Source organism: Pristis pectinata, chromosome 12, assembly GCF_009764475.1.
Source record: "Pristis pectinata isolate sPriPec2 chromosome 12, sPriPec2.1.pri, whole genome shotgun sequence".
Taxonomy (NCBI): Eukaryota; Metazoa; Chordata; class Chondrichthyes; order Rhinopristiformes; family Pristidae; genus Pristis; species Pristis pectinata.
In genome coordinates this window covers 47,278,968-47,304,822 of record NC_067416.1, presented here as the reverse complement: position 1 = coordinate 47,304,822, position 25,855 = coordinate 47,278,968, and the positions used below count along the sequence as shown (strand labels likewise).

General features: G+C 40.2%; 1 pseudogene; it reads right to left on the bottom strand.

The window, feature by feature from the left end:
- On the bottom strand, nt 1-25,579 carry LOC127576961 (Ig heavy chain C region, secreted form-like; annotated as a pseudogene).
- Between the last annotated feature and the right edge of the window lie 276 nt (nt 25,580-25,855).

Sequence of the window (25,855 nt, the reverse complement as noted above, 5' to 3'; positions counted from 1 at the left end):
CTAGACGCAGGATTTAAAACTGTCCGTTAGAACGAGTGACACATTAACTAAAGTAGGTTTACCGTGAGATTTATTTATACTTCTGACTAAATTCGTCGGGAGGGATGGATGTCCAACCAAACAGCTGAAGGTGGTCCCCTTCTCCCAGTCCTCTGCTGTCACCCTCAGTTTTCTGGCAACTGAGCTGGAGCCGCTTTCCTTAGCAGTGTCAGGTTGGATGGAATATCCCGAATCCAGGTAAGTGTCATTGGCCATCCAGGCTATGTATATGTCATCTGGGTAAAATCCGGTGGCTCGGCAAAGTAGGGACGCTGTGTTCTCGGCTTGAATCTCGTCCGATGATGGGTGCAGTAAGTAGACATTGGGACGTTACATTTCAGTAACTAGAAGGATAAAAGTAATCGATTAGTAGTTTTCTTTTCTGACCTGAGGATCACTCTTCATTCTGTCTCTTCAGCAGAACCAGGGTGGTGAATAATCTTTGAACTCAACAAATGAGATGAGGGTTTTAAACGAGTGCTTAACTGTTCTCCAAATAAATAAAGTTGCGTGTACTCGTTATTGATAAAACTACCATTTATAATTTTGCTCTTTCATTTCTGTGAAAATGACTACATGTTTTCTACGCAACGACGGGGGTCTTAAACTTTATTGTTTATTGTTATTTGTTGAGCGGAAAGCAAAAGATTAGGGACCATTCGATTTCTCATTCAATTGACTGGGTGATGAATGTCAATGTCCCAAACTTTCTTTCATGAGCTATGTTGTCTCTGAGCGACGGTTAATTGCGCTTATCCTTAGACTTTTTTGTGGAGATTTTCAATGGTGTTGGCAGTTCACTGTCTTTTACGAAGCACAGGTATTCAACTCCACTGTTTCACTCCTCCACGCTGACCTTCAGCTTGCTGACGATGGTGTATTTACTTCCCCTCCACTCAGGACCGTAAGTCTCAACTCCATCCATTCTCCGACTCCCATTCACTCGCCAGGAGACGTTGACGTTTTGTAAATTGGTGTAAACCACTTCGCAAACAACGGTTGCTCTCTTATGTGTCCAAATCTCTTCAAAGGATGGTTGTTGTATGATGGCACTAATGTCGGATGCATGGCAATCTTCTGGCAACGAGAAGTGGTATGGTTATTTTTAATCTTTCATGTTCAAGTTGCGGGTAATATCGTCTGCAACCAGGTTACAAGAAACTGATAATCCCACTTACTACTCACTTTTCTCCGTTTACCTCTGCTTCGCTAATAACGCCCTTCTGCCTTATGAGCTTGCTTCCTCTGTCCTCTTTGGATGATGTCTTCAATAATATTTTGGTTCAGTTATACCACAGAGCAAAAATTAGATTGACAAAAATTTAACAGTGACTAATTTCTGCCGTTCCGGGGAGGCGAAGCTTACCCGTCAGAACAACAGAATATTTAGAGCAAACATTGCCTAATCGCCAAAATCTGGCTGCCGCGGATGTGATTAGCATAATATGACCAAATCGTTTCTCTCTTCCAATCCTCAACTTGATTATTAACCAATCTTGACGAATAGGACAAATACACTGCAAGTTATACTCAGTACCAACTGCAACACTTGTCTGCGATTTCTCCATTATGGACAGAGTAGATTACGCTTAGAAATAAAACAAAACATAAAACATGCCAATGAATTCTATTAAAGAGCACTGTTCGATATTTAACATTGTACACCATCATTTTATGACTACATAAATGACTCTCATCTGTTCAATATTTTCGGTCATATTATGTAGAAACAACTCCACCAGAAACAGGAACACGCCCCATTACTTTCAAATTGAAGCGGTCATTCTAACGTCGTAAATTATCACGTGCAGGAAAATATAATAGAACGAACATATTCTCAGTGCGTTCTTGCCAAACAAGTTACCCTGTATATTATTAAAGTATTCCGCAATGTAAGCACCGACAACGACGATATTTACTTTCCAACTCATTCCAGAAACACAGTGGCATTTTAAAAGAAATACAGTAAACTGTGTCCATATCTTTTAATGGTGCCAATCCGATAGAAGGCAATGTGGCAGAAATTGTTTATGGGGAGATCAGAATAACCACAATTGTGGTTCTGGTGTGAGCATGTGAAGAAATACCATGCATTAATTTGCATGACTCCTTAAATGTCATGGCGCACATTATAAAATCTGTCATACAAGGTTTCCATATATTTTCATTTCCAGAAACTGTCGGGTAATTGTAGGTGGCTGGGATGGGGAGGGGTAGCAAAATGCATTAGCATGTGAGGAATAAAAGTGTGTGCTCCAGATAATTTAAAAGGCAAATGGATCTAAACGCAACTGAGGGCGTGGCATAAAGATCGGCAGAAAAGATACCCTATTAAGGGTATCTTTAAGTGGGATGATTTACTGTCAAAATATTCCTTTCAGCCTTCATTCAACGAAATAGCAGCATCTTAACTTTAATTTCCTATTTGTTTTATTGCAACTGCGTAAGCAGCGGGAGCCTCATTAAATATGTTTTAAAAATGCGAGCTGAATTACCCTAGCACAGTTTGTTTGTTGATACAGACACCACTAATGTCGTCAGACGTATGCTTTGAAAATGGACATCCGTGCTAGACCACCAGAATGTGTAAAGGTCAACCAACTGTTTCACAGAGATCTTGCTGAGTTCTATTCAATCCTTACGTAATCAGAAGCACATAATTGGCGACTTCCACCTGAAAGTCTCCCCTTGGTAAGTTTGACTTCTTTGGTCCATTGAAACTTGCAAACAGCCATAGTGAATTCAGCGAATATTGCAGGTGATAAATTGGACCGTGAAAGATGAGTAGTTCGCTTTCGAAAGGTACAGGCCTTTAACGTTGTTGTTTAATTCCTTTTCTTTTGGAATATGGGTGCAGCTGGTTAGACCAGTATTCAATTGCCACACATGATTAAATTGACCAAGTGAACGACATTCTTGAACTGTTGCAGTGCTTCTGGTGACGCATAATCTGCACTATAGTTGGGTAGGGTCGGGTAGGGAGTTACAGTTTGTAGACCCAGTGAAGCTGAAGGAAAGACGATATATTTCCAAATCAAGACACGGCGCCCACGGAGGAGAACATGCAAGTGAAAGCATTCCCTTTTATCTGCAGCGTTTGTCCATCTTGTTGGCCGGGCGCTGGGAGGAATTGTCGGTTGCGTAAATAAATAACATCTGTGAGTGTTGTAGATGTTAAAGAGTACAGCAGCTGTGTGCCACTGGTGGAGGAAATAAGGGTTTATGGTCGTGGAGGCTGCTGCTTATAGGGAATCGCGGCGATCGGTACTGGAGCCGCAGCCACTATCAATCTATTTCAATGACCATAGTGAGGGGATTTGGTGCAATATATTCATGATAGCTGAGAATACAAATCAGGTGGCATTATGGGCTGTGAGAAGGATTCATAGAGAATTTAGTGGGATGTGGACGCATTGAATAACTGGGCAAGTACTTTAGCGATAGAATATGAGGTGGAAAACCTGAATACATCGAATTTTCGAGAAATAAATGGAAAACTGGGCTATTCATTAAATGTTTTGAAAACAGTTGGTGGTCAGAGAGGTCTGCATGTTCTTGTGTGTGAACTATTGAACGTCAAAAGCACATTGTTACATCTCCATCTGTATTTTAGCAGATATATACTGTATGTTACTTGCTACTTCCATTCCGTTTTAGAATGTGGTAGAGATATCCATGCAAGCAGACGCGGACAGCTTCATTTCCTGATGTTCTGCGAATAGATTTGGTAAATATGCATTTGTATGCGAAAATATGATCTTGCCTTGGAGAGACGTTCTTGAAATAAGCAGCTGAAGGTAATTAAGCATTGCCCTGAACATCTCTTACAGTGATGTCTTGGTGTTTGGTGAACTAATCTCCATTATTTTTGTTGGTGCAAGGTGTGGCTCCAACCATCGCAATGATTAACATTGCAGATGGATTTCAAATTTAACAGACCTACTTGATGACACACTCATTCAAATGCTACTTGATGTCACCTTTCCCCTTGAATTCAGATCTTTGGTAAAGTTCGAATGAATGCTCTGAGAAGTCTGGTTTTCGCGTGTACGCAGCGAACCCCAAATTTGGCATTAGCGAGCAGGTTTCTGCTGGGTAATTGAAGCTTGGCAGTGATTTGGAACAGGGTGACTGATTGTCAATTAATTGGATTTGAATTGCCTTACTTTTGTGGGACATAACGTCCAGTTATCTGCCTGGCGGGGTACTTCTCTGTGCGCAAGTTGTACTGTAACAATTTACATCCTCGGCTTGTTCTGGAGAGCAGTTCTCCATTACTGGACGAGTGACACTTTATTTCATGTGGGATGGGTTATAATGGTCCAAATAATTAGATCAACATAAGTACTATATTTCAAGCTTTACCATCACACTGGTACAGCAGGAACTCCCTGCTGCGCTAATGGGTACTCCTTGTCCATCACGGATGGCACGAGGAGTCGTTGCGACGTCAGGGCTGAAGGTTATCGAACCCAAGCGAGAAAAATGTGCCCAAAGTGGGGATACACTCTCAATACTGAAGAAATTTGAATATTTCCCTCCCCTGCGGAGAAATTATTTGTGCTCGAATATTTCAAGATAGTTCGCAACAGAAGTTAAACTAAAAATAAACGAAAATTGCGAACACAGTTACACTTGTCGTGTCGAATTCACTCCATTCACACTTTGTTTCTCCAGTGACCGGAATTTTAAAACAATGTACAATGTCTTCCATTGATTAGTGCGCCCACTTTTCTATCTAATCACTGAACAGTGTGCTTTGAATATAGTCTACGGTGGCCAGGTTGCTCAGCAGTGAATTCAAAGAAACTGGATTTGGTCCTCACCAAGCTATTCACTCAGCATATAGTGAAGATTTATCACTAAACCATCTTTTCACTGCATATTAGTTATAAATAAGCTTATTCATACCCATTGATCACGTGCTACCTAAAGATGAAGGAGTCTGATGACAAGTGTGATCCATTAGTCGACGGTCCCAGATTATATTCAAAAAGGCCAAGGATGGGCTCCATCTATATTGTCATTCATCAATTAATACCCATACACATCGATCACGCCTTATACCATTCGGGTCCTATCACTCGTGGGGTATATTAATTTTACATGCAGTTAGCGTCCCTGTACTCAGCAGAGATCAGATTATATGTGTGGCAGCTAAGTTGATATTCATAAATGTTATTTTACCAGACCATCAGAGAGGTCTAATCACGTTAATCGTATGATAAAATGGTCCATTAAACCTGCTCAATGCAGAAATGCAGACTGTTATTGGATTTTACCTGTATACTGGGATGTAGAGCGCGGATTGGATGTGCGAATTTGGTTAAAATGTCCTTACTTTTCCGGGTCTTGATGCTTCTCATCACAGTGGATTTTGAAGGCGGGTGTGAGACGACACAGGAGTATTTTGCGTCCTCATTCCAATCGTCTGTAGTCAAATAGAGGAGGCTTTTTGTGCTGAAAGTCATGTCCTGCTGAAGTGCTGTGGGGAAGGTGGTAGCGTTCGAGAGGAATGAAGCTCCGCCTTTCTGCCAGTAAATGGTTTTGTTGTCGGGATAGAACCCTGTTATCAAGCATGTGAGTGTAGCGGTGCGCGCCGTTTGAATCTCCTCTGGAGACGGGGGCAAGAGTCGGAGCTTCGGTTCCACTGGTTTGGCTGCAAGAGAAGGTCAATGTTAATATTATGAGAACCACCTTCCGGAATGTGGTTGGAATGAAACACTGGAAATATCCATCAGGACTTATGAAATCCAGAGAAGGAAACAATATCCTCTTTTCTATTTGAGAAGGTCGCTAACTATGGGCTGGTCCAGTTGTATAATGCAAATGGAAACTGTGGTGAACTGGTTATTTGTTAGTGGGAGGCAAAGGGTGGTGGTGATGATGATTTTCTGTTTCGAAATCTTTCACGAGTGGCGTACCTCAAGAATCAGTCCTGACACCTGTTACGGACTCAGTGAAAGTCACTTTAAGATAGAGAGTGTGTGTGTCTGTGTGTGTGGGGCGTGCTTACGTCAATAGAAGATAAAGGACGTAATGACGTGGTTGAAGAAGGTAGAAGAAGGAGAGAGAGAGAGAAGGGAGAGAGACACCAGCCTGCTTGTTTTCTCTATCGATGGATGAGAAACAATAACTGTGTTTGCCATAGAAATTCATGTATGGAAGTTGGAAGTAATCCGCTGGAGTTCACTTTGTTGCTGACCTGTAGAAGGAAACAAGTATTTGTGTGTGGACGACCACGGTTCGGATGCTTATCGGGGTGAGGAAGTCACTACCGAGTAAACACTGAAGTGTCGTTTGGGTTCCATCGTGGAACATTTGGATTTCGTATGTACTCTCTCTATGTTTTTCTACATCTACATCTTATCTTCAGACAACGGTGGTTGTTGAAGAAGCCCTTGCTCATGTTTCACCTTATGGCTTGCGGAACTGAACTTTAAGAACCAATCCGGAACTGGGAGTTTTGGACTTTGTCACACACACACACGACGAGTTTAGTTTTGGGGTTAACGTTCAAGGTTTAACATTTTTTTTGAAATCTAACATACTAACATTTTTACTTTTACGTATTATCATAAGTAGTGATTAATAAAATAGTTTTTAACACTGAATCATGCTCAGTGTGTTTCTTTTGTTGCTGGTTTGTGACAAAATTGGGGGCTCGTCCGGGATAGTTACCAAGGTTAACGAGATTCGTCTGGGATCCAATCCAAAGATTAACGAGTGTCGTCTGGGATGGTTCCCCAGATTGACGAGATTTGTTCGGGATTCAATCCAAAGATTTTTGCTGGAGGTCTGATAAATTCTTTTTAATTGGCCTGTGTGTGTGGAAACCAGCAGCAATGGATATTAAGGCATTTTTGGAGTCACCAACCCAAAAGGGATTGTAGGTGTCGAAAAAGGATGATCTGATAAAGATTGCTACAAAGCTAAAACTTACAGAAGTAAAGCAGTCTATTAGAAAGGCAGATATTCAGAGACTGATAGCTGGCCATTATGTGGAAAAGAAGGTGTTTGCGAAGGAAGTGTTAAAACAGTTTCCTGGCAGTGAAATAGCAATTTCTGAGGCACAGGTGCAGCTGGCGAAGATAGAGGCTGAACGAGAGCAAAATAAATTAGAAGCTGAACGAGAACAAAAGAGATTAGAGGCCGAACGAGAGCAAACCCAGTTAAAGATAGAAGCTGAACGAGAACAAAAGAGATTAGAGGCCGAAAAAGAGGAAAAGAGATTAGAGGCTGAACGAGAAAAGACCCAGTTAAAGATAGAGGCCGAACGAGAGAAATTAGAGGCCTAACAAAAGATAACTCAGATGAAGATAGAGGCTGATCTAGCAATGAAGCAGATGGAATTGAAGAGGATGGAGCTGGATAGTGAGGAAAAGGAGAAACAGAGGCAGCATGAGTTACAAATGAAGCGTAGGAGTTTGGAATCTGATTCTGAAGATGGTTTTTCAGCCAGCAGGGAGGTTCGATTAGTCCCTCCTTTTGAAGAAGATCAGGTTGATCAGTATTTCCAACATTTTGAAAAGGTTGCTGTGAGTTTAAACTGGCCAAGGAAAGGATGGGCTCTTATGGTACAGAGTGTTAATAAAGGTAAAGCTCAAAAAGCTTATTCTGCTTTGTCTGCTGAGGATGCAGCTGATTATACCAAGGTAAAACAAGCTATTTTGAAGGCCTATGAATTGGTCCCTGAGGCTTATAGACAGAAATTCAGAGTCTTGAGGAAATCTGCAGATCAGACTTATATGGAAATTGTCAATGGAAAGAGAATATGTTTTGAACGATGGTACATGGCTAAAAATGTAGATGGGGATTTTGATAAATTGAAAGAATTGATATTAGTGGAGGACTTTAAAAGATGCGTTCCAAATGAATTAAGAACATGTTTAAATGAAAAGGCAGTGGAAACATTACAAGAAACTGCTTGGTTGGCAGATCATTATGCTTTAACCCACAAATCCAAATGGGGACAACCTAAAACCTTTCAAAAGAGTTACAAAGACAATCCAGGTAAACCGGACTTAAATTGGGAGGTAATCAAAAAGGAAAAGATGAAAAGAAGAGAGGGCTGGAGAAACCGGTTGAGCGTACTTGTTATTACTGTAGGAAACCTGGCCATGTGATATCTAATTGTGCCCTTTTGAAGTAAAAGAAGGAATCTGTGCCCAACGCTTGCTTTCAGGCAATTAAAAATCAAAAACGTTTAGGAGATGCTGTTAAAGATCAGTCCTTGCAAGAGGTAAAAGCGGAAAAGTTGGAGGAGGTGAGAAAAGAATTCCGTTCGTATGTATCAGAGGGTTTTGTTTCACTGAATGATGAGTCACCCCAGGTGCCAGTGAAAATTCTTAGAGATACTGGGGCTAGTCAATCTCTCTTGCTGGACAGTGTTTTAAATTTTGGTGAAGAAAGTGACACTGGTGAAGTAAATCTAGTACGAGGCGTTACAGGTGACACCATGTCTGTCCCTTTTCACAGGGTGATTTTAAAATCAAAGTTCGTAGAAGGACCAGTCGAGATAGGGATAAGACCTAGTTTGCCAGTGGAAGGAGTTTCTTTGTTATTGGGAAATGACCTTGCAGATGGAGAAATTTTTCCTGTGGTACGGTTAACAACCAAACCAAGGATTGATGAGTCTGAGAATGATCCAGATGTTTACCCATCATGTGCGGTGACTCGAGCTAGAGCTAGAGAATTAGCCAAGACAGACAGTCCGATGCAGTCTGATGTGGTTCCTTGTGACAGTACTAAACAGGTAGAAAATTATGATGCCTTATCTGAGACTTTTCTGTCTTCACTGGAGGATCAACATCCTTATAGTGAGCCTGAATTTAAAGATTTGTCTTTGTCGAGGAAGGATTTTATGGTGGAACAGACAAAGGACCCTGAATTGACAGAATTGAAATAAAAAGCACTCTCATGTGAGGAGATTGAAAAAGTGCCAACTGGATACTATGTCAAAAATGGAGTGTTAATGAGGAAATGGAGACCTCCTCATGTTCCTGTTACTGAGGAATGGAAAGTTATTCATCAGGTTGTTGTTCCAAAAGTTTATAGGGATGAGATTTTAAACCTGGCCCACAGTATGCCTTTGGGTGGTCATTTTGGTGTGAATAAAACTGTAGGGAAGATCTTGAAACAATTCTATTGGCAAATTTGAGAAAAGATGTGGTGATGTTTTGTCGAACCTGCCACACATGTCAGATGGTAGGTAAACCAAATCAAAAACCCACTGTGGCTCCATTGAAACCAATTCCTGCTTTTGGGGAGCCCTTTTCGAAGGTGATTGTGGACTGTGTTGGCCCATTACCAAAGTCTAAGACTGGAAATCAGTATTTGTTAACCATCATGTGTGCCACTTCTAGATTTCCAGAGGAAATACCCCTTAGAAATATTAAGGCCAAGACGGTGTCAAAGGCTCTTGTAAAAATTTTTACCTTGTTTGGTTTGCCAAAAGAATTCCAATCTGATCAAGGTAGTAAATTTATGTCAAAAACTTTTCAACAAATAGTCTATGAGCTGGGAGCAAAGCAGATTGTATCATCTGCATATCACCCAGATTCTCAAGCAGCTCTGGAGAGACTTCATTCTACTCTCAAAAATATGCTGAAGACTTATTGCTTTGAAAACACCAAGGATTGGGACGAAGGTATCCATTTACTTTTGTTTGCCTTTAGAGAATCAATCCAGGAGTCAATAGGATTTAGTCCATTTGAGCTTGTATTTGGACATAGGATGAGAGGACCTTTGGAGTTGTTGAGAGAGCAATGGGTTAATGAGAAAGTTCACTTGAGTCTGTTGGACTATGTTCAAAAATTTAAAACTCGGTTGGAGAGAGTCTGCCAGCTAGTGAGAGAGAATTTGAAAACCAGCCAGATAAGAATGAAGACATATTTTGATAGACGTGCTTGGCCTAGGACATTCGCAGTGGGGCAAAAGTTGTTGGTATTTTTCCCTAGCCAAAGTAATCCCTTGCAATCTCGTTTTTCTGGACCCTATGTTATTGAATCTCGAGTGACTGATCTAACATATATAATCAAAACACCAGATAGACGCAAGAAATCACAACTCTGTCATGTAAACATGCTAAAACCTTATTATGAGAGGGATTCAGTTGTGGTCTTGGTGGATGATGTAAAGGTTGTTTCTAGAATGCCTGATGTTGATCTTGAGGAAGGCCAATTTAGACCAAATATTGTTCCATCGAAACTAAAAAACCAAAATATCCTGGAGAACCTTGAAACGAAGTTGGACCATTTACAAGTTTCACAAAAACAACAGATGAGAGAATTAATTTTAAAATTTAAAAATCTGTTTTCAGATGTTCCAAATAGAACATCGATAATTACCCATGATGTTGATGTTGGGGATGCAAAACCAATCAAATAACACCCATATCGAATGAATGTGGAAAAAAAGTAAACTTGTTGATCAGGAAATCAAATACATGTTGGAAAATGCTATTATTAGACATTCAACTTCAAATTGGAGTTCGCCCTGTGTTATTGTACCTATACCTGATGGAACAGTTAGATTTTGCACAGATTACAGGAAGGTGAATGCTGTAACAAAGTCAGATGCTTACCCTATTCCTAGGGTGGATGATTGCATAGACAGAGTGTGAAAGGCAAAATTTCTTCCAAAGATTGACCTATTAAAAGGGTACTGGTGTGTTCCATTAACAGATAGAGGAAGGTAGATTTCAGCCTTTGTAACCCCTTCTGGATTGTATGAATACAATGTTTTGCCATTTGGAATGAAAAATGCTCCGGCAACATTTCAAAGAATGATTAATTCAGAGATTCATGGGTTAAAACATTCAGATGCCTACATTGACGACTTAGTGACTGGGAATGATACATGGGAGGATCACATCTCTGCGTTAGAAAAGTTGTTTGAAAGACTTTCCAAGGCTAACCTTACAGTTAACTTGGCTAAAAGTGAATTTGGACATGCCACTGTGACGTATCTTGGTTATGTTGTAGGTCAAGGCAAGCAAGCTCCTGTTCAGGCAAAAGTTCAAGCAATATCTGAGTTCCCTATTCCCACAGGTACAAGGACTGTTAGAAGATTTTTGGGAATGGTTGGATATTATCGAAAATTTTGTAAAAATTTTGCTGATATTGCTCTTCCCCTAACTAATCTTCTGAAGAAGGGGGTAAAGTTTGTTTCGACAGGTTCTTGTCAAGAAGCATTTGAGAAGCTGAAAGCCATTTTATGCTACCATCCTGTGCTCAAAACACCTGACTTTGAAAAGCCATTTTCATTAGCAGTAGATGCCAGTGATGAAGCTGCAGGAGCTGCGTTGTTGCAGAAGGGTGACCTTGATGATGTTGACCATCCTGTAGCTTACTTTTCAAAGAAATTTAAAGCATCAAAAGAATTATTCCACCATAGAGAAAGAATTACTGTCGCTTGTTTAATCTTGCAACATTTCAGTGTATATGTTTTCACCGCTCAGAAACCATTGACTGTGTATACAGATCATAACCCATTGGTGTTTCTGAGCCGAGTCAAAAACAAGAACAGAAGGCTGTTAAACTGGAATTTAATTTTGCAAGAGTTTGATCTCATGATAACTCACATTAAAGGCAAAGATAATGTGATTGCTGATTGTCTTGCCCGATGTTAAATGGGAAACATGTATCTGTACTAATCCGATAGTCTGTAGTTGTGTAGCATGATAATTATTAACATTACTAACTGTATGCGCGGTTAAAATTTTTCTTGGGAAATTTTTTTTAGGTGGGAGGTGTTACGGACTCAGTGAAAGTCCCTTTAAGATAGAGAGTGTGTGTGTATGTGTGTGTGGGGCGTGCTTACGTCAATAGGATATAAAGGACGTAATGACGTGGTTGAAGAAGGTAGAAGAAGAAAGAGAGAGAGAGAGAAGGGAGAGAGACACCAGCCTGCTTGTTTTCTCTATCGATGGATGAGAAACAATAACTGTGTTTGCCATAGAATTCCATGTATGGAAGTTGGAAGTAATCCGGTGGAGTTCACTTTGTTGCTGACCTGTAGAAGGAAACAAGTATTTGTGTGTGGACGACCACGGTTCGGATGCTTTTCGGGGTGAGGAAGTCACTACCGAGTAAACACTGAAGTGTCGTTTGGGTTCCATCGTGGAACATTTGGATTTCGTATGTACTCTCTCTTTGTTTTTCTACATCTACATCTTATCTTCAGACAACGGTGGTTGTTGAAGAAGCCCTTGCTCATGTTTCACCTTATGGCTTGCGGAACTGAACTTTAAGAACCATTCCGGAACTGGGAGTTTTGGACTTTGTCACACACACACACGACGAGTTTAGTTTTGGGGTTAACGTTCAAGGTTTAACATTTTTTTTGAATTCTAACATACTAACATTTTTACTTTTATTTTACTTATTATCATAAGTAGTTATTAATAAAATAGTTTTTAACACTGAATCATGCTCAGTGTGTTTCTTTTGTTGCTGGTTTGTGACACACCTTTGTTGTTTATGATATATAATAACGATTTGAATGTGTCTATACGACATTTAGTCACTAAACTGACAAATGACCCGAAACCTGGTAGTGTTGTTGATATCGAGGAACGGCTTCTAAAGCTACAAAAGGTGAAAGATTAGAGAGGAAGTTGGGTGGAACATTAGCAAGTGGACTCTAATTCCAATAAATGTAAGTCAATCCATTTTGGGAAATAAGAAAGTGGGTACGCCTTACACAGTGAATGGTTCAGCATTAAGGAATGTTGATGAACGGAGAGACCTTGGGGTTCAAGTCTATAGTTCCCTGAAAGTGACAACACAGGTGGATAGGGTGGCGAAAAAGGAATATGACATGTCTGTCTTTATAGATCAGGGCATATCATACAAAAGTTAGGAACTTCTGTTGCAAATGTGCCAAACACAGATGAAGCCTCACTTGTAATATAGTGTTCATTTCTGGTCACCACACTATAGGACGATTGTAATTACTCTGGACAGAGTGCAGATAAGATTGAGTAGTATGCTAACTGGATTCGAGGACCTCCGTTGTGGGGCGGAATTGGATAGACTGGGCTTGATTTTTCTAGGGTGAGGGAGATAAAGACCCGATAAAGACATATACAATTATTGGTTACTGTAAATTATCCACAGTGTGAATATGGATGGTATAATCTGTGAGAAGTGGTTGGAATTATGAGGAAATTAAATAGGATTGAGCTGGAATTCATGTAAATTGGGTACTTGACGACGGGCTCGGTTTCGCTGGGCGGAAGAGCTATTCCTATGATATTGGACTCCATGCCTCTTACATTTAGGTCAATAAAGAATAGGGAAATGTGCACCGTTTGTGAGAACGTTCCTCTTTCGCCCTGAACATGAAGATGCCTCACCTATGCTACCAGCGTCCACCCCTCTCAACATCATACCTGTTTTGTTCTGCATACTACTGCCTGACATCAAGCAGTTTATGTTGTTGTTTGAGTATCTACAATGTTTTACATTTCTGTTGTTGTTATTGCACCCACCTTTTTTCTTCCCTGTCAGCTTTGATATCGGAGCTCCTGAATGATTTTGCTGCGCCGAGCACGAATATTCTGTCCCACTGTCCCACTCCGCCACACTGCTGGTCAAACGGCCGACTGTCAAGTACTGGTTCCCGACCTTTGTTGTTTGTTGGATTTCCACACCAACAATCCTTTCCTTCCCATCCACTGTCCAAGATATCAGAACCTCGTCTGAAGTAGTGGCGATCACTTCACACAGCAGGGTAGCGGTGTTGTTGATCCAAACTTCTTCAACAGTCGGATTACTGAGAAATATTGCGAGTTCTGAAATCCACAATTGAGACCAATATCTACTGATGACGAACCGGATATTTAGCAACGCTTTCAATTTCATCTTTATCTGTTACGTGTTAAGAACTTAAGTTGCCACTTATTCTTTGTTAGCATGCTTACGTCGTCATTTCATGAACCCTTGAGTCAGATCATGGAAATGTACAACTCTACTACATTACAAAGGGAGAAAAATGACAGAAAGTGAATGACATGTCATTCAGAGAAAAGAGTAGAGAAAGATGGATACAGCCAGGCACCCCCGGCAATAATGAAAGTGACAAAGTCCAGGCGTGGGGAAGGGGTTTGGTTTGGGGCAGAACAGCCAGAGGGGTGCAGATAGGTAGACAGATGGATAGATAGATAGATAGATAGATAGATAGATAGATAGATAGATAGATAGATAGATAGATAGATAGACAGACAGACAGACAGACAGATAGATAGATAGATAGATAGATAGATAGAGAGAGAGAGAGAGAGAGAGAGAGAGAGAGAGAGAGAGAGAGAGAAAGAGAGAGAGAGGTGGAACTCAGAGGGATAGAAGGTGGAAGCTCCTGTCAGAGGGAACGTGAAACTAATTAAATCTGTAGTGCCGAAGATCACTCGGCCTATTGCGTCCAATTGTTCCCTGAAATTTCTTCCGCTGGTAACATGTCCTTCGTCTTTTATAAACTATTTTATAAAGAATGAACGGTTTGGTTGTAGTTTTACTGTGATTACTCCAGTGGTTGCCTCGCCACCCTGTGAATTCCACCTAGCCCATCACCACGTACTTTATTCCTTTCATTTGTCTCTTCTTCGACCGTTTCGTTTTTGCATGCCCAAATCTTGTTTCCAGGTAACAGATGCAACACATTAGCACAAAATGACGAGCAACAGACCCTCAATGTTAAAGAGTAAGACATCAGATTTCCCCTGTGTTTGTCGTTCAAAATGATGGATTCCTCAGAATTCTCTTCAATAAACAAATGCTATTTGACGCATCAGCGTGATCATTTCTGTATGTAACAAGATTTTCCTTAACTACAGTTTGCAGGAGTTACTTGTACTTAGCACCTCTGATACTTCATGTTTGCTGCCAAATCATTGTGAATTCCCTTCCCGTCACTGCCTCGCCCAAACTTTACATTGACACACAGCTTATTCTTCACTAGTCCAGTCTTTTTGAATCCATGTCGATATCTGATCACAACACCCCAACAAATGAAATACTGAAGATAAAAATGGAAATGTTTCATCTTTGATGACTGTTTCTCACCTGACTCAGCTCGTATGTCTTTGTGAATGTTGCTTCTGGTTTCAGAGTGGGCTCCTTGGCAGGAATACACGGAACCGCTGGCCCATTCCTTCAGCGGTAACTTGAAGACACTTGTGGAGGTAAACGTTCCGTCAGAAGTTTTAGCGGGCTACGTGGTAGTAAACCCAGACTGTACGGTTTGTCCGTTTTTCTGCCAGCTCACTCTGATGTCTTCCGGTTCGTATTCGCTGATGAGACAAAACAGTTTCACAAATCCCTTTGCTCTTTTTTCGTCGGTTGCAGAGTAAACGAGATTGATTGTTGGTGGAGTCGGTTGTTTTGCTAAAATTAACAAAAATACTAAATTCGATAGTTGTGGTTAGACATCTTAAACCGCGTCCTGCCCAATATCCATTCTCAGCTAAATCAAAGTTTAAATGATCGGATCAGTCTTACGTTGCTCTTTGTGACCTGCTGGGTATAACCTGGTAGCTGCAACATTTCATAAATTGCAAAGAAGATCCCACGTCAAGAGGTCTGTTATCGATTCTAACGCTTTGGCTGAAGTGGTAATTAAAATCAGGTATTTCGTTTCGTATACTGATATCACTGCATGCAGCTAATTGTTATCTATTTCACTTAATGTTCTTTTTCTTGCAAATTCACCCCCGTACTCTTTATCATCACTAGCAGAGAATTACCCGCAGCAAAAAAGAAGCACAAATTATGTCAGGGCTGTGATAAGTAAATGCATCTGAACCGTCGCCCAACTGTCCGAATTCCAAAGCATATTATTTTATCGTCTGCGCGGTGGTTGACTCGGTAATTTCTGCGACGGGCAAAAAGGTGTTTTGCGACTTCAGCTTGTTACCATTTTCGTCAAACTGCACCTTGCAATTTGACGATGGTTGTGGTGTACTGCAACTGCGTGGAAACATGGTGAGGGTGCAGTGTACCCACAGATAAACGTGCTCACCTAAGCAATTACCTGTTATCAAACAACCTTGGGCATAATAGTCCATCAAGAACCAAGTCCATTGTTACACTATTCTTACCATGATTATTTGTGTTCTCCCCACATCCTCATTCGCTCCTCCCTGCCCAGCTGCCCCAATTTCTACTTTGAGGGGCAATTTGGAGCAGGCAGTGGGAGGAAATTGGAGCAAACCAGGATACTGACAAGGAGAATGTGTAAACTTGACACAGACAGCACAAGAAGTTAAGATTGAACTGTCGAACAGCGCCTTTACCAGCTGATCCACGCTACCGCCCACAACTGCACACTTTCCCATTTATGAAATTGACAACGAATTAACATTCCCAACACTTCCCTGCTCCTTTAGAATTTTAACAATAATCAGATATGCACATATATCTTATTATCGAGTAAATGTTGAAAGTATGGGCGATATGACTGGCAAGTCTGCACATCTGATCTGGAATGGCCATTGTGTTCAAAGAAATTTTAGGACGAAAATAATCCTAGAAATGTTCAGCAGCGGTTATTGTTACCATTTTGGGGAAAGAGCAAGTGAATATGCACCAGCGAAGAAACTCGGCTGCGTCAACTAATGGCGGAAGTAGGAAACGCACTTTCAGCAATCGACCATTCTCGGCCTATGATTTTATGGGTTGATCGCAAGTAAGCTGAGGCCCGTTCTTTCGTTTCTAGTGTCTCTTTGCATCTCAAATTCCTTCGTCCGTTACCTTATTACTCTCAACCTAAACCCAGCATCTCATTTTTTTGACATTGCAATTGACTAAATGATATTTTCGAGAGGTAGGAACTCCATATTCAGCCCAATAATTAATGAAGAATGGCTCCTAATTCCACTACTGAATGTTCTAACTCAGCTGTTAAAGATATAGTTTAATGTTATTTATTCTCACTGAAGAAATAGTTAATCTTTATCTAAGGTTGGTAATGCTTTGTTCGTCACAAGCATTTCAGTTGAATCATCTTATGCTCCGAATGGAACATAAGCCACATCATATGGCAGAATTTAATCCTTTCAGAACTGGTGCAATCTACATAAAGCTCCACTTCACATTCTAAAAATCCAACATCCATTTTTAGACGAAGAGTACAGAGTTATTTCATTCAGAGTTTTTTTTTTCAGGAAGAGTTTGACCTTTGGTACTCTCTGCTGGGTGTAGTTTCTCAACGATGTCACTGAAAGTGAGTATTCATTTCTATAGTGCAAGCTTTAATGTTTTATCGATTTATCAATAATGCTTTTATCAATCATTAGCCGACAGCCTAATAGTTTATGCAGTATTTTTACTACTGGAGGAAAATAAAGGGCACTGAACCTCTGACACAAGTTCTGTTCTCGGGAATCTTTCATTCGGAACATTTACAATTTATTATCAAACATTTTCGCAGATTTATTTCTTAGCAATACACATTTCTCGTCCGTGGTTATCTACGTCGAACTCCTCCAGATAATCCTCAGCTATTCTTGACTTCTCTCTCCTCTAACCCCCTAACCGCGTTTGTTTTAATTTAAATCGACAAGGCAAAGAATGTGGTCCTAATGTGGGCATGTGGGTTTAGTGTGAGGAGATTGCAGAGTGTAAGCTATAAGTCGGAGCAGAGTGAGTTGAGGGTATGTTTAGCGCAAAATAGTCGCCATGGACATAGTGTACTGAAGAAATCCTTTCATTTCTTTGCAACTCCATAATTCTGCGACCCTGTGCCTCACTTGCTATGTTAGAAACTCGAGCAAACACATTTTAGCATCTTTTCAGTTCATTCATCTTTCAAGAGAAACTTCCCAATTTCACTTCGTATCAAATAATGCCCGTAGATTTCTCAGATGCAATATTCTATCTCTTAGATTTCTCCGCCTTTTCAGAAAAAAATAATTTCTCCATAAACTTGATTATCTTTCCAATAATCTCCCCATAATACTTCCGGAATTTTAGAACAGTAGTACACAAGGATGCAGACGGACGTTCATCGTGGACTTGGTTTGGTAGGCATTTCATCATGCTTGTCGTGAGTATTGTCGAAGGAGACTTTAGGGATGAACTGACGTGGTTGGAACTGACAGGTGATGAAAATGACTCTTTATGAAATGTGGCATTATTCTAACTAAATTATGACCCTAGATCAATCTGTAACCCCTCCCTGTATTTTTCAGTTAACTCCCTTACCACTGCTTTAGACACAGGCTGCCTGTTCGCAATCTATCCTTCCTGCTCATTTTACCAGCGTTGTATAACTTTCAACGAGAAACTCGCATCGCAATGACAGCAGAATTCATCCTTTCTAATATCACCGCCTACTAGAATACCTCAGGCGTTTTGTAACTGACATGGTCATAGATGTCTTTGTCAACATTAATCCCTTAAATGGAGTGCCTACTCTCTTTAGGATTTGAGAGTGGGGGCGGGTTGAGCAAACTCCGTTTCTCAGTACTACAAATCTGAAATGAGAGTCTTTGTATGCTTCCGGATCCTTCCCCGAAACAGCATTCAGAATGATTTCATTTATTATCAAAACCTGTTAGTAAAAGCAGAATGGGTTTTCTAGAACTGTATAGTACACTGATCCGACACCTCATGATTATTGGTCAGCGTTGGAACTCATCAAATTGTAGTTCACTAGCAGTTCAGAAATATCATAGTCACATGGAGAATAATAAATACAAAGAAATCAAGATTTCAGCATCATTAAATTGGTCCACTTAACTCTGTTTGAAATGATAACGTGAGACAGGATGAAGATGGGATTAACGAGAATACTAGCAGAATCCAGAACTATTATCGACAACGAAAGAGACTGCGTTTGATTCTTTCGGAAAACGGAGGTTGAGAGTATGGTTACGGATATTTCGAGGGGCTTAACTGTGGTAAATATGGGTACGGTGGAATGGAAGTAATTTGCGAAACAGCAGCTGGAGTCCAAGACAATTGATTGGGCAGCATCATCTCGAATTCTGTCATGCAAATTTAACTTAAAGTAAAGAAAGAAAACATGTCTTACTAATAGGTACCCCGAATCAATCGGACTGATGTCGAAACATCTCCTGTTGAATAATATTCTTCAAGGAATGAAGGAGTTCTACAATTTTTTCCAGGCCTACCCTTTATATAAATGCAGACTTGTCAATGCATTGTTTTTTAATTGCTTTCTCTACTCGGAAGCAATAAGGAAAGCCCGAATTATATCCACATCATCAACGACATTCACGTGACAAAAATAATAAATAAATAATAAGAAAGTTACATTGGTTTTAATTTTCCAATAGTCCAGCTATTCCGGTGTGGTTCTATTAGACAGGAAAATACCAAATTTATCTCAAAAAGTCAGATCGACAGAAAATAGGAAGCTATGTCAGTTAATCGAGCGACTGTCATATGGAAAATATTATAAGCTGTTATCAAAATAATATCCCAGAGTATTTAGAAAAAAAAGCAACATAATAGGACAAATTCAATATGGCTTTGTGGAAGCGAAATTATGCTTAACCATTTCACTGGAGGTATTTGGAACAGTAATGTGCGCGTTGAATAAGGGGAACTAGCGAATGTACTATCCTCGAATTTCTCGAAGGCATTGGTAAACTGTTGCATCAAAGATTGCTACGGAAAATAAAAGCTCATGGTGTGACATATTAGAGTTCACTTAACACCAGTTGGCCACAGAAATCAGAATATGGGCATAAGTAATTATTTTTCTTCTTGGTAAGGTGTATATAGTGTATATAGTCTAAATAGTGGAGTGCTGCTAGAATAAATGCCGGGCCTCAACTTTTACAAATCCTGCAAAAGATTTGAACGAAGGTACTGAGGATATATAAAAAGATACAGAGAGATACCACATTGAAAGAGGTTCATCAGTCCACCAAGGTCGTGCCACTATTCAACCTGTCATTTACACGAATTCCATATAAATCCATTTTAGTTTCTTCTCCCCACGTTCCCATCAACTCCAGCAAAATGCTAACGTTTAATTACTGGGGGTAATTTACAGTTGCCAATTGACCTACTAACCTGTAATCTTTGGGATGTGGGAGGAAAGCCGAACACACGGAGGAAACTCTCGCGGTCACTGGGATTATATGCAAACTCCACACAGACAGCACCCAAGGTGAGGATTTAATCCGTGTCTCAGGCACTGCGAAGCCAGAGAAAATTAATACAACGCCACCGTTTATTTCAAGGGAATAGCATGCAAAACAGGGAGGTCATGATTCACTGTTATTGAGTATTGTTTACACCACACGTTGAGAATTGGGTGTTATCTTGATCTCCTTATTTATTCGCAGAAGTGAAATGCTGAAGCGAAGCTCCTTCAACGAAAACAACTTAACGCACCGTGACATGTAACAAATAAATTAATATTTTCCAAGCAGTATCAAAAAATTTTATATGGTCTAATAGCTGGAATGGACGGTTTACCTCATGGGAAAATGTTGTACGGGATTGGGTTATATCGGTGTAAGCTTTCAAGGTGTAGAAGGGTCTTGATTAGAACACATAACATCCTGCCGGGTCTTAAATGATGTGGGTGTTCCAAGGATGTTTCCACTATTGGAAGAATCTGGAGCTATGGCTGACCATTTATAATTAACGCGTCGCCCATTTAAGACAAGGATGAAGTGAAGTTTTTTTTCTCTCTCCGAGGGTTGCACATATTTTGGAAGTCTTGAAAAGCTAGAATTGGAACCTCTACAATGTTATTAACATAGAATTAGATGGATACTTGCAAAACAAAGGGGTAAATGGATATTGCAACGAGAACGGGGGAGTGGAGTCGAGATTACAATCAAATCAAACCTAAAATCTTAAGGGCCGGAATTTCCTACTCCTGCTCCTAAAATGTATGTTTGCATTTTTTTAATGAAATGTTCGTTTCAGCAAAGGACTCAGAACAAAAGTTTTTAAATTAATTGCTCGAGCATAAGTGGGAAATGAGGTGGGAGATCTCATTGAGGATATTGCTGCGATCTGCAACTCACTGTCTGAAGGGCTGATGGAGACAAAAGCACTCATCACATTTGAAAAATACTCATATGCCCACTTGAATTGTTACTGCTTGCAGGACTCACAAAGATGGGACTAGATTGGATACGATTGGATTAGTTGCCTCCTACTGGTTTCTATGTTACATGCTACTGTGTCATCCTTCAACTCTAAATCCCCTTCACAATTTACTGAAAGGCACAGTTTGAATGCCAATTCATGGAATTGTTTGTAATATTGCTGTATATTTGAGGTCATGAACTAACAATGTAAAACATAAATACATATAATATTGGAGCTCTGATGGTCGTCTTGGTGAAACGTGGGGAATCGGTGCTGCAGAGGAGGAATCTGCTTTTATCTATTGCAGGAGATGAAGACTTAGGATGGTTACTTTCAAATGCAGAACAGGAGACATGTTCTGTATATTTCCTTCGACTGAAGATCAGGTGCTGGCATTACACAGCTTCCCATGCAATATAAAGTAGTACAGTAAGATAAAAAGGACAGTGATAACACAGGATCTAAGCTTTCCCAGGGAATCAATGTTCAATACAAGAGGGCATGGCTTTAAAGTAATGGGTGGGAAGTTCAAGGGAGGTATCAGAGGGAGGTTGTTCACCCAGAGAGTGATTGGTGCATGGAATGCGCTGCCTGAGGTACTGGTGGAGGCAGATACATTGGTCAAGTTCAAGAGATTGTTAGATAAGCATACCAAGGAATTTAAAATAGTAGGATATGTGGGAGGGGTTAGATAGTCTTAGGCGTGGTTTAAAGGTCGGCACAACATGATGGGCCGAAGGGCTTGTATTGTGCTGTATCGTTCTATGGTGATTTTGGTGGGAAGTTTATACTCTCGTACTCCTCTCAGATGAGCAATCATACCCAGATTATCAGACAGGTTCAAAGAATGTGCTGGGCCTAATGTGATATACCTTCCTTTCTGAAAAGGGTAAAAACTGAGGGGAATAGATTTATATTAATTGCTAAAATATTGGAAGGAAAGTTGGTAGGGTGCCTCTACAAGGATGCGTCAGTACTATATACGAACAAAGACTATCGTGTGTATTTGCACATTTAAAGGGCAAGTAGGGTTAGATGGCTTCCAACATGAATCCAAAACAATTAAGATCCCGATGAGTTTTACGATCAAATACGCTTGCACAAAAGAGCTTTAACGGGTGTTTGAAATGAAGAAAGATGAAGCAAACAAATGACAATGAGATCAAATTATTTGTCTGGATGATGAAGAAAAATGCAATTATAACATTGCATCACTCCTCATTTGTCCCATGATACCAACAAAGAAAGGAGTCAGGTTTAGCTTTGACTGGGAAAGAATTCCTTGGACGTATGATCTTTCAGTTGATCTAATAAAGATGATACCCCATTTTTCTGCAATGCTTCTATTGTAACCATTCTCAACATTCTCACCAACTGTTCACCATGACAGCAGTTTTATGTTCTGAGCTGCAAAACTTTCTGTTTAACGCTGAGACTTTTTGCATTAAGTGTCTGGAGCTACTCTGAAATGTTGACATGTCATCCAGTTATATCTGGAGTGTAACTTATCTTATGCTCGATTTCAGTGCGGTGCGCATTAACCTAGAAGCATTTCTAGAGGAGGCGGAGACCCAGGTTGTGTACCGCTTTAGGACTCCTGCATTGATTATATTAGATACGGTGACTGTTCCAGTTTTTTGTAATGCAGATCAACCTTTCTCCTTCCGCCGCCCACCCTGAACTCTCCGATGTTTCATACTAAAATATAATTAGGGTGATCAGAAGTCAAGCAATTTTTGACAACAGAAGTCCTGCTTTATCCTTTGCTTCCAGACGTGGACTGAATTCTCAGGGTTATTACATCATGATATACGTTTCTAAATCGAAGACAGCTTATTTCATTCCAGGAAAATTAACCATCTGTTTTCGCAATGAGTATGTGCTTGAACATCCTCTTGAACTATCAAATAATGAAAATACCGTTTAAATGTCCATTGATCCCTTTCTGCACTGAAACGTATTGCAACTTGAAAATTATCTGCTATTCGGATCCATATTATGCAAAAAACATCCACTTCAAACTGAACTGAGAAACTGGGTTCCTTGAATACCGGTGTCCCACATAACTGCAGGTCGTGTCTGTGACAAGTGATGAGCTAATCCATATTCACAAGTGGCAAGATATGATATATATACCTTTATATCAATGCAGCAGGTAATATTGTAAAGTGAAGTTTTTCATGTGGCAGGGTGGGGGTCCGGGGTTGTCGTGCTGCTGGGCGACAGGAATTTCTGTGCTTCATTTTGTAAAGTTACTCTAAGTTCAGTTTACTTTTTTTTTGACCAATAAGGTTTTATCTTTGTTGGGAGAAAAAAGACGCACATTTACCGTATTCTGGAACATCTGAGTGAGTAAATATGTTTCTACAACCTTTTCAAATAAGCATCCTAAGTAATTAATAGGTGTTAGTAATATATTTATGTTTGAGGGTAAATTATATGTTTTAAAGCACGTTCGTCGTATTCTCGAAAGAGGTTATTTTTAATTTTTGTTTTAAAGTTGAAGCCCATTACACTGAGGGAGAATCAAACCAAGGCTTCAAAAAGAGAATATCGCAATGCATTACTCGTTTCCTGATATTTCAACGAGAATATTAATTAATCTTTTCTCCTCGAGAAAAGAAGGACTTGGCGAAAATGTAATAAGAGAGGTCACATACCAGGTTTTACTGTCAGCTTTGCGCCAGGTCCGTCAGAGCGTTAAATACACAATGATTTATTTCCTAGTCGGCCCATTTCAAAAAATAGCCTTTGAAACTGAATTGTAACAATAGGTTCTCCATTATAACACAGCTGCAAGAAACAGATCGTTGCTTTGTGATCGGTGATGAGTCTCTGTTTCCTTCAGTTTTCATCCGTCCAGATCCCTATTCGGTGCAGTATAAGCGCATATGATACTGAAACTGGAATTGCGTTGAATGAGCACCAGGGAATTCGGGTAGATTTCAACGAAAAAAAGAACTGGTTAATTTTCTTCCGTATTAAGTAGTATCCTTGAGCGGAAATAAATATTTCGTTATCCCATTCACGAGTAGCTGAATATTAAAACCTGTCTCGGATGTTTGTGCTATGGCTTGAGCTCCTGTGGTAACACGCCCACACCAATTCACACAAGCATGATAACTCCACTGTTGCAAAGAACGCAGAAATACGTCCGATATTCCAAAGTGCTACATAAACGATGTAGTTAATGTGGATCAAATTGTTGCATTGACTTCTTGGGACTTTGTGGATGATTATAACTCTCAGCCACACAAGTATCGTAGGAAATATCAAGACTGTGTTATTGATATGATTATAACATGTATACAGTATTTTCTCAACTATATGGAGATAAGGCCCTGTTATGGCTACCAGTTGCTTGCAGAGGCAAGGAATATTTGGCAGTAAGGAGTGTAAGTTACCGAAGGAATTGTTTCCGTTAACTTTGCATTAAGAACTTCGGAAGGGGTTTATGCAAGATGGGGGTTCAAGATTCATCACTGTGATGTATCCCAAACACACAATCATAAAGGCTAGTACGAAAAGGCTCCTTGTACATTATTACAAGATCCCGATGTCAAGGGGCAGACTATCATCCATCTTTATCTCACAATACTTCTGGACAACTTTTCTTCCACAACCAACAATTCTTAGTAAATATGTCTGCATTTTTACATTCAGCAATGGGTGAATATTAGCCTTGCTCCAATTACCAAATGTGTTAGTGGTTAGTGAATGACAGGTTACGTCTTTTCGAATACTGTGACACATATCACAGTGGTAGAAACCACTGCAGAAAGGTTTCCATCTGCATAACTCTGGGGAGAACAGCGACAAAATGTGCCGCCTTGTTTATATGTGGTCTGGTGACTGTCACCAGCCCATTACAAATCTGTCATCGTCCTTCACTGGAATTAGGTACTGCTTAATAATTTTCTTTCCATAAGAGCGACACAATCACAGTTTCTTCCGCGATAGATTTTCTCGTGTTTTTGTATCGACAGGTGCTCAGATTCAAGACTGTGCTCTGTGCCTTGCAATAATACGTGGCATTGTCTTCAACAATCAGCTTGATGATCTTCAGGGAAGAAGACTTTGCTCCCTTGTTGACTGATTCAGCATATCGGCCTCCAATCGATAGACTTTCCCAATGCTTTTGACCTGGAGGTTGGCGGAACCAGCTTGTAGCATGTAGATCCCAGCTAGCATCACGTAAAACACAGTTGATTGTCAGAGTGTCACCTGCTTCTCTTATTACCTCTCTTGGTGTCTGTTCTACCTGTGCACTGAAGGCATCTGAAGGGAGAAAAAGTAAACATATTTAAAACGCAGCATACCTGTGGCAATACAAGATTTAACAGAAAATGGAATTTGTATAAGCTGGACGCATCCGCACAACAGTGATTATCAACCTCTATAAACAAAATGCGCTTACTCGGTAACCAAGCTAAAAATATCGAAACCCAGAAGAAGTTCATTGTTCCTTCACGACCTGAAAATCCGTTGAACAAAGAGGGTTCTAGACCTGAGCGCCGACTGCCTGTGTAACCATGTGGATCTCAGCAAAGACTTTATAAGACTCGAGAGGCTAGGCTGATTTGCATAATGCGAAATGAAAGAGCATCGACTGCGAATACAGTTCGACTAATGATAAGCATTATATGCAACATTTCCGTAATTTAATCGTTGGACACTGTGGTGCATTAACGTGAACATTTAGATGGAGATATCGAGAATGATCTTCATTGCCTAGT